Below are 11357 nucleotides of genomic sequence, written 5' to 3'. Positions count from 1 at the left end.
GGGACAAGAGGAGAGGGGTAAGTGGTGTCTGCTGTCTGGGGTGTTGTCCTTGGAAGGAGAGGAGCCTTCCAAGAGGGACATGCTGGTGTCCGTGGGATGAGGGTCTCTCCATGCAGCCCACGAGCACAGTGTCCTTGGGGTCTGCAGCCTAGGTGGGCTCTGAGCCCGGCAATCTCTCTTTGCTAACTGCCTTTCTGGGTGGCCTTGGCAGTTGTCTTTGTTCCGATGCCAGGTACCAGCACCCACAAGGTTTGCTTTTTGATAGCTGGTGGGGACAGAGCCTTTGGTGTCCATGGGCCTTTTTTTGAGAGGGAGCAGAAGAGCATCCATGCTTTTCAAGGGCTTCTTGTACAAATGCTTATGCTTCTCTCTTTCATTACTCTTTGTCATTACAGGCCAACTGGTGAGAGAAAAGACTGACATCTCCTTTCTGATGCTTCTTATGAAATGCACAACTGCTGAGATGTCCGTTGAAAACCTGCTCAGCTCTAGCAAAGTGCTCTCGCCTCACTCCATTTTGTTGGGAAACATCACGTAGTGCTAGGGAATACCTTCATACAGGAGAGGGAATTAGGCCAAAGGATCACATGGGGTAAATCCTGGACTCCAAGACATATAGGAATGGGATTATGAAGCAGTTTTGCAATGAGGTATTGTCAAGTGTCTGGCAGACACTGGGATTTCCCCTTTCATGACAGCTGCGAGATACATCTCCAGACTGGCCTTTTTAATGGTCCACTCTCTTTCCCATTAGGGACCACATCCTCTTTCCTCTCTATATTCATGGCATCTTTAGCATATTTCTGAGACACTAATCACTTGAGTGACCCACTGGCTTTTCCTCTTTGGAGGATGAGGTGGTCTTGTGATGTGCTTTCTGACCTGTAGAAAAGACATGTTACTGCAGAAGTGCATGCTCGTCTGCCAGCATCATAGACTTTGTATGAGTTCACTGGACCCATGCTCTCCTTGTTAAAACCACTCAATTTCTCCTTTATTCGTTTTCCTACAGAATTTCTGCAGACACAACACAAAGGTAAGAAAAGAACCCGTGCTGAATCCCATCTCTTGGAGCCTGAATGCAGCCCTGGCAAACACATTCCTCCTTCCCAGGGAACGGTTCAGATGACTTCTTAACAGCTAGAATTGTTTCTTAATCTTTCTCTTATTCATTTGCTGCCCAAGAAACTTCACATGTCAGAGTTTCTGGGATTTAAAGCAGCATTATTGATTGTCAGAAGAAAAGGGTAGATTTTGGCAAGGAGAAGCTCATTTCAGTGTGGTTTTGGAGCATTCCTACTGCTGAGTATACACAGACCCAGCATATTTGTGTCATATAGTCTCAGTCAATGGGATTTCTCCCCGTACTCATGCAAGTGGATTCTGTGATTCTGGTTTTGACCAAAGAGGAGGTGTGTGCCAAGACACAGTTCTTATCTTCTGATCACCTCTACAGTGTTGCGACGGTGAAAGCAGAGACTTTTGAAGTTGCTATTTCTCTGCAGCACAAGTGCAAGTGCACTTCCCCATATCAGGAGCCAACCCCAGTTCTGCCAAGCTCAGTGCAGACACAAGTGTAAATGCTGACAGTAAAGCCACCGTGGAGCAGTCTCCTAGGGAGATTATTTGGGTTTTTACTTGTCCCACAGCTCTGAACTGCCCTTCCCACCCTGCTGCACAACATGGGATGTCTGGAGACACATGGGACGGGCTGACAGACCTCTTGGGTTGTTCCAGCTGTACCACTTTGGGGGACATGTAGCCATTAGGTCAAACCAGGGTACCACTTCATGGAGAGGTCTGAGAGGGCTGGTGGACCTATCTGGCTGCTCAGGTCATGAATGAACATCCTGCTCTGTTCTCATGGGTTTTTCAGCAAGTGTCCTCAGGAAGGAAGTTATGTAGCTGTGCAGTTTAACCACACCCATATGAGCTTGTACTATTGGAAGAGTTGTGGTTTGCATGGCTTATTTTCTTATCAGTGTAGCTTCTCCAAACTGTGAGATCAGATTAGGCTTTTTCAGGGAGAAGGACTGAACATCACAGGGGTGCCAAACAGCTCTGATTATAACCCAGCTGTAATAATTTTTGTGCTTCAAGTGAACAGCCGTTCTGTTGCAACTAGCAATGACCAGAATCTTTCCTCCATCCCAGTACACAGCTGATATGGGGAAACACCAAGGGAGAGGAAAACAGCAACAACAACAAAATCTGCGTAAGTGTGGTTTAACCAAAAAGTGAAAAAGTTAAGATGTTTTTAATCCTAACCCTGTTATCTTTTGTGGTGGTATTGAGCTCATGATAAGGACGTGGGGTGCTTGCCTCAGTTGTTCACATGCAAACCTCTAGTGACAGTAGAGATGCCCTGGGCTGTCACTCCATGCACCCCCAGAAGGGTACAGGTCTCCACATGAGATCTGTCCCACCCTCATTTTTGTGGACAGTGGAATTTAAGATGCTTTTCAGGTTGATTAGCCAGGACATTTCTACTTTCAGGTGCTAAATTGCCCTGCAGGCATTTTGGAGCAGAAACTATAGGCCAGGCGAGTCACCCAAGGCACATTTCGAGAATCAAATCAAGCCTTTGGAAACTTCCCTTAGGGTGAGCGTGTTCCAATGAAACTACATTTCTCTTCCAAAATGTGCTCTGGCCCCTCTAAGACCATGCTTTAGGCCATGCCAGGAAGATTTCAAGGGAGATGAAAGATTCAGCAGCAAATTGAGGCATAGGGTTTGTACGCTTACAGCAATTTCTTGCTGTGATGATTTTGCTAAATGTGTGAGCCAAAACTCCTCAGGCCAAAGCAGACCCATGTCCAGTTGGCTCATCACTTCCACCCTCATCTTTCTCAGATGAGGGCAGACCTAACTCCTAGGGATGATGTCTTCCAGCATTTCTGATTGACAGATGTATACCTAAAACTTCATTTTTAGCATAGGTAGCTGTATTGGGTTTACATGATCCTGGGCAACCGGCTCCAATTGGCCCTACTTGAGCAGTGAGGTTGGAGAAGATGGACCTCCAGAGGTACCTCCAACCTGAACTAGTCTGTGAAACAGTCCCCCACTGCAGCAATTGCCTTGGGGGAGAGCGAGGCGGGGAGGATGAGCACTTTGCAGGTGGTTCCTCTCTTCTTCACTGTGTTTGTGCAGGCTGGGGGGGGGAGAGGAAAACCACAGAAGTGAGGATGTGCTCTGCTTAGCAGCTTGCAAGCAGTGCTTCCTGAAATAGAACGAACTTGTTTGTCTCTGGTTTTGCTTTGAGCAAAACACTTCTCGTAGGGCCCTGTCAAATTAGGGTTGTTTTTTTAATCCTGTGGTGCACAGTCAACGAACACACAGAATGGAAAGACACGGTCAAGAGGCCAAGGTGTGACTTTTCTTCTGCCTCTGTCCCTAGCAGTGACTGCGTGGTTTCACTGGCTAACCGGTTCCCAGTGTCCTGTTCCTGTTTGATTGGCCTCATACATTTTTTCCTTCATTGCAGCCAGAACCTCTCCTGCTTCAGTTCTGAAATCTTGAGATTTACTCCTAAAAAAGAGTTTCAAAAAATTATTTTTAGGTCAGTAGAAGAGAATAATGACTGAGTCGCTCATATGTTAAGGATGGGTTTACATTATCATTACAAAATCCCATCATGACAATGATTACTGAGGACATCTTAGTTTGTAAATAGACCTCAGTCATTGTGAAATTTTAAAAGTTCCCCTAACTTTCAGTTAGAGCAATGAAATTTTAAACAATTCCATTGATAGTGACCACATATAATTGCTTCCTCTTTAGGCTTTTGCATTGTTTTCCACCTCTTTAATTGTCAGCATTTACTTCATTTACACAGTTTTTTCATGTTGGTGCAGGCATAAGGAAAAGACTGTATTTCTAAAAAATTATGAGATGAAACACATGAAGATTCACCCAGAGAAAGAAACAGAAAACTCTATTAAAACAAAGAAGGATGAGATAGTGCAGAAGAAACTGCAGGGAGAACTAGCTTCTCAACTCCAACACTTTTTCCAAAATGTTATGGAAGATGAAGACATAACTAAAGAAATGCATAACACTGTGCATGCTTCTCTGCAGATGGGCACTCCTGGAGCTCTGCCATGGCCATGCCAAGTACTTGCAACATTGCTTTGGGTGGTTCCTTCTTTGCCCACCGCCTTTGCGTCTCAATCCTGCATCAGTTATCAGCTTGTGCTCTGCCTTTCCAACCCCCCCTTAGAAATCTCCCTGTCCAATCATGTGTGCCTGAAACTCCAGATGGTCTCCGCATTTTGTTCTCAGTTGGTGTCAGGACGGAGGGACAGGACAGAGGGACAGGTCCCTGTGGCAAGGGTCCCCAAGGCATGCAGCTCCATTTGGTACAAACTTCACTCAGCCTTGCTCTCCTTGTCAGTCCTCATGCTTGGTTTTGCTAGGAATCAGAGGAGAACAGCAGAAGGGCTTGCTGGAAGTTATTGAACCAGTGGGCATGAGTACATGAAAGGGAAATCCTCCGAGACATCAGCCTTCAGGTAATACCTAAACACTCTTCTTTGCCATCTCCTTTCTCAGTGCAGAGCTTCCTGGCCATGGTGAGCAACAAAGGTTGCTCTCCTCCTCTTCTTTAACCCCAGTCACTTGCACCCAGTATATGATGTCCTCAGCTAAGAAAGCAGCACTAGTCCTCAGCTAAGAAAGCAGCGTTACAGGTGACCCACATGCAACTCTGCTCCTCCTTTCTGAAAGCCTCACATCTCACAGCTTAGAATCATAGAATCATAGAATCATTTAGGTTGGAAAAGACCTTCAAGATCATCAAGTCCAACCATCAACCATGCCCACTAAACCATGTCCTGAAGTACCCTGTCCACTCGCTTTTTTAATATCTCCAGGGATGGTGACTGAACCACTTCCCTGGGCAGCCCATTCCAACGTTTGACAACCCTCTCAGTAAAAAAATTTTTCCTAATATCTAACCTAAATCTCCCTTGCCTCAACTTGAGGCCATTTCCTCTTGTCCTATCTCCAGCCACCTAACAGAAGAGAGAGACCTGGACAGCCACATGTTTACATGGGACCTCTGTCTGCGTCACCACATTTTTCCTAACAATGGCTTTCACCCGAGTGGCAACCATACCTGGGTCTCCCTCTGGGCTGACACCCACCACTTGAGTAGCCTTCTTGAGGTGGCTATCCCATTTGATACGGCAGGCACTCCTTGCTGCCTGCAGTGGACATCCACTCTCTCTGCATTATAATACAAAGCTGAACAATCCTGTGCTGTTTGGCTTGGCTGAGATCTTTTCACTCCCTTTTCCTCACTTTAGAGTTTTTCCTGCTTCAAGCATAACGTTTAGCTGCTGCAGAAAAATGCGTGTCTCCTGTAAGCTTTGTGTCATGCCTAGCAGACCTAGGCAGACCTCTTGGATGCCCACAGACAACCCAAGTGCCACTAGAAACTTCATTGTAGAGGACTGGATCTTTTAGGGCAGGATTCATATGGCTGCTTACATTGAAGCAACTCCAATTTAGTCAGAGATGTAGTACATAGTAAAATTGCCTGCGTGTTGCCATATCATGACATCTGGATTTAGACACCTATGCAGGTCAAGCAGATACAACACACATCCTAATAGTGACCTGGACCTCTCCAGATTGGCTTTTGGAGGTTAAGCAAAGTATCACAGCAGGCATGAAGTGGCAGAACATTTCTGCAGGGTCTTCATCCAACCCTGGCAGTCTCTCTGTGGCATAGCTCACCTTGCTGAAGGTCATGCCCCAGCAGTTACTGCAAGCGTGAGAAAGAATGAAGCCACAAGTGCCTCTAACCTACAGCCTGCACACTGCTTTCAGAGAAACCACAAGTGCCGTTCCTGGGACACTTCTGGTGTGAAACTGGTTTCTGAGTGTCTGAGTTGAAATGACAGGAGCAGAGCAGGGGAGAAAAGAAACCTTTGTTGCTCACCATATCCAGGAGGCTCTGCACTGATCAAGGAGATGACAAGGAACAGTGTTTAGTTATTATCCAAAGGCTGCTATTTTGAAGTTTTTCCTTGGTGTGAAAAAACGAGTGGAAGCAATTTTCCCTCCTTCTCTGCTCTCACCTTTTGCACCCAGTAGATAGTGCTCTTGGCCATCCACCATTAGTCATACTAACAGAGCAACTGGCAGCTCTTGCAGGCACCTTGCAGGCTGCAGAGGAAGAGAGGGATGAGAACAGTTGATGAGAACATGGATGTGGTGCTGGGCAAGAACCAGGACATGGCACTGGAATCTCCTACTTGCTCAGCGGTCCTTGGGTCTTGTCTTTTCTGTGACAAGCAGGCACACTGGGTAAGATGGCTGTCCAAGAGACAGCCTGGAAAGTCTCTTTATTATTAGAAATGGTGCATTATGTAGATTAGGTAAAGCCAAAATATCTCCATGCAAAACATATCCAAGCAAGTGGCCTGTCATTCAGCTGCCGCCAGCTCTGGTGTGAATTTTACCGCTAAACCTTCCGTGCCCTCTGAATATTCTCCAAATACTCTCTCCTTACCTTTAGCTCCTGCTTCCTTCTATGTGTCCCCACAAGCCACAACAAGTTGAAGGACGTCTTCAGCCCTGGTCAAGCTGGCCACCCACATCACCAAGAGGACAAAGTTTAATGGGACAGATCCCAGAGACCGTGGCATCTCATCTCAGACAATTCCAAGGAGAGCAATTCTGGTCTCCTGGACATCTAGGACCACTGCCGGGGATCCTTTCATCTGCCTTTCCAGTGTACTCTTAATCCATGCCTGAGAGCTCAATCTTCACACCTTTCCTTTTCCTATGGCTGGTTCCCAGTTTTCTTCTCATGGTTTGTATGAGTTAGTCCCCCTTCAGCCCTTTTCTGTCCCAGAAAAGGTCTGATGGTGTACTTAGGGTGTTCTTTAAAAGGACAAGAATGAAAGATCCCAGGTTTTCTGGGGGTTCACCCATACAACAGCCATGTACCTTCAAGAAGCAGGTCTCAGTTCAGCATAATGGTTTCAGCATCCTCGTCGGCACAAAGTGCAAAAGAAGTAGAAACACCCCTCCAACTCACCTTGTCCTCTTGTACCAAAGAGTGCAAACCCCCTGTCTGTTCTTCTTTTGCCTTTTTGGCAGATTTCTTTTCCAAGAGAGTGCTTACGTAGCTTGCATGTTCGAGAAAGACAAACTACAGAAGTGGGGATGGGCCCCAGCCAGAGATGTGCCAGCATCAGCACTTCCCTCAAGGGAAACATCTGTGTGTCCAACAAAAGCCTCTCTTCCCATTTTGGCTTTAGGTAAAAAGCATGCCCTGATCTGTGCTGTTCAATCAGCGTCCCTCATTTTTGTGCCAGGTTCCAGATTTTGGTGATTCTGGTAAATAGAATCATAGAATCATTAAGGTGGAAGTAGAAGTGCTTGGGGAAATGCAGCTGAAGCATGAGCTTGGGCTATGCTGGCTCTCTCTAAAATGTTTCCACCAGAAAGTCTGTGTTCTGGTAAATAGAATCATAGAATCATTAAGGTGGAAGTAGAAGTGCTTGGGGAAATGCAGCTGAAGCATGAGCTTGGGCTATGCTGGCTCTCTCTAAAATGTTTCCACCAGAAAGTCTGTGGTCTCTGATCCTGCAGGATTGAGGACTGGTTGACAACTGAGCAGTGAGCAACTTTCCTAGGTTGGGGCCTCCATCCACATACGTTGGAACTCCATTCAAGCTTCAGAAGCTCCATTTAGGTTCCAGGAGCTCCGTTTAAGCTCAAGCATGGGCCTTGAGTCCCTCTTTGAGCTGTGTTATAGGTGGGTTTGTCTCAAGCTTCATTACAGCCATGGCCATGCCTGGTCGTGGATCCCACTGATCCTCACCCATGGACTGTTTTTGTAAAAAAACAGGTAGGGAAGCTCACTGTCCCTCCACCGTCCTGTAGGATTTCATAAACATGAATAAATTTTGAAGGAATAGCAGCAGCCTCCAAACTCCTGACATGAAATAAAGGGAGCAGAGCTCCGCCGGGGTGGAAAAAACACAATACGATTGAGTTTCAAATTCCGAACCCAGAGGCCAAGTGTGCATGCTGATGGTTAATGCTCATTCCCTAGTTCCCCTATTTTGAGCAACAGGTCAAACTTGCTTTTTTCCTTCAAGAAAGCTGGCTACCGTACCTCCCAGAAAGCTGATTGTCGTGGTTTAACCCCAGCCAGCAACTAAGCACCACGCAGCTGCCCACTCACTCCCCCCCATCCAGTGGGATGGGGGAGAGAATCAGGAAAAGAAATAAAACTCGTGGGTTGAGATAAGAACAGTTTAATAGAACAGAAAAGAAGAAACGAATAATGATAATACTAACACTAATAAAATGACAACAGTAATAATAAAAGGATTGGAATGTACAAATGATGCACAGTGCAATTGCTCACCACCTGCCGATCGACACCCAGTTAGTCCCCAATCCCCCCAGTTCCTATACTAGATGGGACGTCACACGGTATGGAATACCCCATTGGCCAGTTTACGTCAGGTGCCCTGGCTGTGTCCCCTCCCAGCTTCTTGTGCCCCTCCAGCTTTCTCACTGGCTGGGCATGAGAAGCTGAAAAATCCTTGACTTTAGACTAAACACTACTTAGCAAAAACTGAAAACATCAGTGTTATCAACATTCTTCGCATACTGAACTCAAAACATAGCACTGTACCAGCTACTAGGAAGACAATTAACTCTATCCCAGCTGAAACCAGGACATTGATTGACCTGAAGATAAATGGAGCATCTTAATTTTTGTGGTCACCCTTTGATGGTAATGCAGAATGTGACACTTGTGCTCAGAAAGTTTTATTGCAATTAGGCACTAGCTAGTTCCTTGCAAGTGGGAACAGTGCAAACCAGCACAATGTTCAGGAAGGACCAGCTCACATTTCTTCTGCCCTTTAAGACCTGGAGATATTTCTTCCTTCTTTGCTTACTTCTTCCTTGCTTTATGCAAAGGCAAAACCTGAGGAGTCAAGATTGTGTAGGTAACAGGATTAGAACTACCAGTTTGGGGTACAGATATAGCAAAACTGGGACCAGAAACTAGACACTGGGGTGAAGAAAGAGAGGTGAAAGAGCAACAAATGAGGACCAAGAAACAGGAAGAGGGATAACAAGGTGACCGATGCTGATGGTAGCTGTCAGCTTGACAACCGTAGCTGGAGCAGGACAATAAACCCAATTTACTCTTCTGGCTACAGCGTAAAAGCCAGACCTGCTTCAGCGGTCATGAGGACTGGGGTGGGAGCAGGATGGATGCTTTCCCTAGCAAGCCCAGGATGGACAGGTCGAGCATCCTGGTGTTGCCGCATCGGCACCTGCTCTGGCCCTTTCAGCAACAGTAGCTGCCCGCCTCTTCAGAATGAAGTGTTAATTGGTCACATCGGTCGTCCTGTGGTTGTGCCAGTGAGGGAGGTGAGAGGTATACCTTGTTCAACTGCTTGTTCACTCACCAGCTCTCTATCTCTAACAGCAGACTCTACAGCTTCCTTTATTTTTTTCGCTGCATTTCTCAAATCTAAGTTTTCCCAGAAATTAGTAATAACAAGCTGGAGAGAAGGTTTCACTCTCTCTTCCATTATCTGCTCTATACCCGCTTTCTTCAGTTCTTCAAAATGTTTCCATGCTTCTTCCTCTAATAAGTTCTTGACCTGCTCTCTCTGTCCTTCTTCATAGTTACAGCAGAACCAGAAGGGGTACACGCGGTACAGGCCATAAAGACTAACAACAACAGTAATAGCGAACAGCCCGGCAACCTGGAAGAAAAAATATTAAAACTAATGGTGTCACTGGACTTTACGTTCCAAAAAATGTTTTGCACCCGAGTGAGAGGAGTGCTTTACTACATTAAAAACCCTGCATTATTATTATTATTAAGTCACACAGTTCTTTTTATAAAGTATATTCCTTGCCCCTGCCATGGCTAGAAGACAACTGATGGTAAGAGATATACTGACTGAAACAAGGAATATCAGTCTCTCTCTCTCTCAAACAGTACATTACCTTACTTCTTATTTTCATAAAACTTGCTTTAAGAATCAGATGCAAAACACATGTATAAACTTTCAGAATAACCATGGAGTAAGATGTTCAAAGTTCAGGTTTTAGCCTCAGAAAGAAGATGCTAATTATTAACTTGTATTGATAGACATTAATTAAAAACAGAAGCGGGGGGGGGGGGGAAGGTAAGATAATGCAAATGTAGTAAGCATATCAAATGAAATCATAATCGCAACTTAACCCTTCAGTCTCCAGATGAAATGGTTTCCAAATTGCTATACGTTCCACATTCTTCACGCGCACAAAACAGGTGATATTAAAATACTTAAAATCCTAGATTCCTAGGACTCTTACCTGAGATAACGTGTAGACCTCACTGGGTAAATCTGCTGCTCCAATTTTGTTTGCATTTTGACTGTTGTTTCCTACACTTCTTGAAGTCGCACAGTCTATATATCTGCCATCGCACAGTAGGATCACGCACCAAATCAGAGGAGGTAGAAATGCCTTCAAAATTATGTCACTCTTCCAGTAGCAGGAGCGTTTCCTCATGCAGCGAGCCAGGGGAATGCAGTCAGGGTGGGAGGTCAAGCTCATGAAAAATGTAATGAATGCTGGACACAAAAAGTAGGAAATAACATACAATTTCTTTAATGACTCCTTCTGAGGACATTTAAATTCCACCTCCATTATTTCTTCGACCACAACCATAATCAGAGAATTAAATGATATAGTCAACACATTGTAATGACTTTTCCAAATATTTATGAATTTCTCTTTGATTGACATTTTGGTTGCTGGTCAATACTTCACCAACTCAGAGGACTAACGAAGTCTTCTGTGTCTCTATATCACACAGCTCATCATCCTATACACTTTATATCACCCTGTCTGCAAATGATTAACCAGCAGGGAGGAAGTGAAAAGTAAAGCACACACAGCTACATATATGGGTATATGGGGACATACGCAGCTACAATCTGACTTTGTAGATTTTGAAACTTGTAGTTTCAGTTGTCGTGCTCTGTACAGAATCACAGAAACGCAGACTAGTTGAGGTTGGAAGGGACCTCTGGAGGTCATCTGGTCCAACTCTCCTGCTCAAGCAGGACCACCTGGAGCCGGTTGCACAGGACCTTACCCAGGTGGCTTTGAATATCGGCAGGGATGGATACTCCACAGCCTCCCTGGGTAACAACATCTCTAAGACTCAGGGACCAGTTTGGGGCTCAGTGGCCTTGCTACAGTTTTCTGTCCATATGCCATCTTCTTGGGGATGCACCTTGGTTGGGTAAGAGGCAACAGGCACAAGCTGCAACATGAGAAATTCCAATTAAATGTAAGGAAAACTTTTTGGG

At 45.4% G+C, this 11357-nt stretch overlaps 1 long non-coding RNA gene across 1 annotated transcript; it reads right to left on the bottom strand.

Moving 5' to 3' along the window:
* Nucleotides 1-8786: 8786 nt before the first annotated feature.
* LOC138683223 (uncharacterized) lies at nucleotides 8787-10881 on the bottom strand. Its single transcript, XR_011322867.1, has 2 exons — nucleotides 10354-10881; nucleotides 8787-9755 (listed from the first exon to the last, which is right to left on the bottom strand). It is a non-coding gene; the product is annotated as an uncharacterized lncRNA (long non-coding RNA).
* Between the last annotated feature and the right edge of the window lie 476 nt (nucleotides 10882-11357).

The sequence above is a fragment of the Haliaeetus albicilla genome, chromosome 32 (genome assembly GCF_947461875.1).
Source record: "Haliaeetus albicilla chromosome 32, bHalAlb1.1, whole genome shotgun sequence".
Taxonomy (NCBI): domain Eukaryota; kingdom Metazoa; phylum Chordata; class Aves; order Accipitriformes; family Accipitridae; genus Haliaeetus; species Haliaeetus albicilla.
Note: the sequence above shows the minus strand (reverse complement) of the source record. Positions and strands in the feature narration are given on the sequence as shown.